The following is a 3,723-nucleotide window of genomic DNA, read 5'->3' on the forward strand; positions in this document are numbered from 1 at the left end:
GTAAGATGTAGTACAATTCAAGTTTTAAATGTCCATTATTCACTTTTTAGCCGGCTTTCGTGGCTTGGACATGACCTAGGACCTTAAGGTTTTGCATGAAAGGAGGACTAGCAGCCGCGTTGCACGGGAGAATGTGAAAAGTGTTCATATGTAGTAAAAACCTGAGAAATCCGTCCGTTTTCGTCATTTGTTATCGAATCGACTTAAAGCCAGATCGTCCCATTGGCCGCTTTTCTCTCTGAGACGGTTACATTTATCGTCTGCAAAGCTATGTCGCGTGCTGCGGTATGCGGAGACACTAAAAGCACCATAGTAGAACACAGAAGAAGCTTCTAAGTTGAATCTATAGCCAGTAAGAAGTAGTACAATTCCAGTTTTAGTTGTCGATTATTCACTTTTTACCCGGCTTTGGTGGCTTGGACATGACCTAGGACCTTAAGATTTTGCATGAAAGGAGGACTTGCAGCCGCGTTGCACGGGAGAATGTGAAAACTGTTCATATGTAGTAAATTCCTGATAAATCCGTCCGTTTTCGTCATTTGTTATTGAATCGACTTAAAGCCCGATCGTCTCATTGGCCGCTCTTCTGTCTGAAACGGTTACATTTATCGTCTGCAAAGCAATGTCGCGTGCTGCGGTATGCGGTGACACTAAAAGCACCATAGTAGAACACAGAAGAAGCTTCTAATTTGAAGCAATAGCCAGTAAGAAGTAGTACAATTCAAGTTTTCGTTGTCGATTATTCACTTTTTAGCCGGCTTTGGTGGCTTGGACATTACCTAGGACCTTAAGATTTTGCATGAAAGGAGGACCTGCAGCCGCGTTGCACGGGAGAATGTGAAAAGTGTTCATATGTTGTAAGAACCTGAGAAATCCGTCCGTTTTCGTCATTTGTTATGGAATCGGCTTAAAGCCACATCGTCACATTGGCCGCTCTTCTGTCTGAAACGGTTACAATTATCGTCTGCAAAGCTATGTCGCGTACTGCGGTATGCGGAGACACTAAAAGCATCATAGTAGAACACAGATGAAACTTATAAGTTGATGTAATAGCCAGTAAGAAGTAGTACAATTCAATTTTTAGTTATCGATTATTGACTTTTTAGCTGGCTTTGGTGCCTTGGACATGAGCTAGGACCTTAACATTTTGCATGAAAGGAGGCCTAGCAGCCGACGTGCACGGGAGAATGTGAAATGTGTTCATATGTAGTAAAAACCTGAGAAATCCGTCCCTTTTCGTCATTTGTTATCGAATCGACTTAAAGCCAGATCGTCACATTGGCCGCTTTTCTCTCTGAGACGGTTACATTAATCGTCTGCAAAGCTATGTTGCGTGCTGCGGTATGCGGAGACACTAAAAGCACCGTAGTAGAACACAGAGGAAGCTTCTAAGTTGAAGTAATAGCCAGTAAGAAGTAGTACAAATCAAGTTTTAGTTGTCGATTATTCACTTTTTAGCCGGGTTTGGTGGCTTGGACATGAGCTAGGACCTTAAGATTTTGCATGAAAGGAGGACTAGCTGCCGCGTTGCACGGGAGAGTGTGAAAAGTGTTCATATGTAGTAAAAACCTGAGAAATCCGTCTGTTTTCGTCATTTGTTATCATGTCGACTTAGAGAAAGATCGTCACATTGGCCTCTCTTCTCTCTGAAACGGTTACATTTATAGTCTTAAAAGCTATGTCGCGTGCTGCGGTATGCGGAGACACTATAAGCACCTTAGTAGTACACAGAAGAAGCTTCTAAGTTGAACCAATAGTCAGTAAGAAGTAGTACAATTCAAGTTTAAATGTCCATTATTCACTTTTTAGCCGGCTTTGGTGGCTTGGACATGACCTAGGACCTTAAGGTTTTGCATGAAAGGAGGACTAGCAGCCGCGTTGCACGGGAGAATGTGAAAAGTGTTCATATGTAGTAAAAACCTGAGAAATCCGTCCGCTTTCGTCATTTGTTATCGAATCGACTTAAAGCCAGATCGTCCCATTGGCCGCTTTTCTCTCTGAGACGGTTACATTTATCGTCTGCAAACCTATGTCGCGTGCTGCGGTATGCGGAGACACTAAAAGCACCATAGTAGAACACAGAAGAAGCTTCTAAGTTGAAGTAATAGGCAGTAAGAAGTAGTACAATTCCAGTTTTAGTTGTCGATTATTCTCTTTTTACCCGGCTTTGGTGACTTGGACATGACCTAGGACCTTAAGATGTTGCATGAAAGGAGGACCTGCAGCCGCGTTGCACGGGAGAATGTGAAAACTGTTCATATGTAGTAAAATCCTGAGAAATCCGTCCGTTTTCGTCATTTGTTACGAATCGGCTTAAAGCCACATCGTCACACTGGCCGCTCTTCTGTCTGAAACGGTTACATTTATCGTCTGCAAAGCTATGTCGCATGCTGCTGTATGCGGTGACACTAAAAGCATCATAGTAGAACACAGATGAAAATTATAAGTTGATGTAATAGCCAGTAAGAAGTAGTACAATTCAAGTTTTAGTTATCGATTATTGACTTTTTAGCTGGCTTTGGTGCCTTGGACATGAGCTAGGACCTTACGATCATACATGAAGGGAGGTCTAGCAGCCGCATTGCACGGGTGAATGTGAAAAGTGTTCATATGTAGTGAAAACCTGAGAAATCCGCCCGTTTCGTCATTTGCTTACGTATCGACTTACTGCCAGATCGTCATATTGGCCGCTCTTCTCTCTGAAACGGTTACATTTATCGTGTGCTAAGCTGTGGTTCGTGCTGCGGTATGCGGAGACACTAATAGAACCATAATAGAACACAGAAGGAGATTCTTAGTTGATGTGATAGCCAGTACGAAGCAGTAGAAATCAAGTTTTAGTTATCGATTGTTGAATTTTTAGACGGCTTTGGTACCGTGAACATGAGCTAGGACCTTAAGATTTCGAATGAAGGGAGGTCTAGCAGCCGCGTTGCACGGGTGAATCGGAAAAGTGTTCATATGTATTGACAACCTATGAAATCCGCCCGTTTTCGTCATTTGCTATCGAATCGACTGAATGCCAGATCGTCATATCGGCAGCTCTTATCTCTGAAACGGTTACATTTATCGTCTGCAATGCTATGTCGCGTGCTGCAGTATGCGGAGACACTAAAAGCACCATAACAGAACACAGAAGACGCTTCTAAGTTAATATGATAGCAAGTCCGAAGCAGTACAATTCAAGTTTTAGTTATCGAGTATTGACTTTTGAGACGGCTTTGGTGCCTTGGACATGAGCTAGGACCTTAAGATTTTGCATGAAGGGAGGTCTAGCAGCCGCGTTGCACGGGGAAATTTGAAAAGTGCTCATATGTAGTGAAACCTGAGTAATCCGCCCGTTATCGTCATTTCCTATCGAATCGTCTTAAAGCCAGATCGTCATATTGGCCGCTCTTCTCTCTGAAACGGTTACATTTCTCGTGTGCAAAGCTATGTCGCGTGTTGCGGTATGCGGAGACACTAAAAGCACCATAATAGAACACAGAAGAAGCTTCTAAATTGATGTGATAGCCAGTACAGAGCAGTATAATTCAAGTTTCAGTTATCGGTTATTGACTTTTTAGAAGGGTCTGTTGACTTGGACATGAGCTAGGACCTTAAGATTTTTCATGAAGGGTGGTCTAGCAACCGCGTTACACGGGCTAATTTGCAAAGTGTTCATATGTAGTGAAAACATGAGAAATCCGCCCGGTTTCGTCATTTGCTATCGAATCGACTTAA

The sequence above is a fragment of the Schistocerca gregaria genome, unplaced genomic scaffold (genome assembly GCF_023897955.1).
Source record: "Schistocerca gregaria isolate iqSchGreg1 unplaced genomic scaffold, iqSchGreg1.2 ptg000198l, whole genome shotgun sequence".
NCBI classification, from domain to species: domain Eukaryota; kingdom Metazoa; phylum Arthropoda; class Insecta; order Orthoptera; family Acrididae; genus Schistocerca; species Schistocerca gregaria.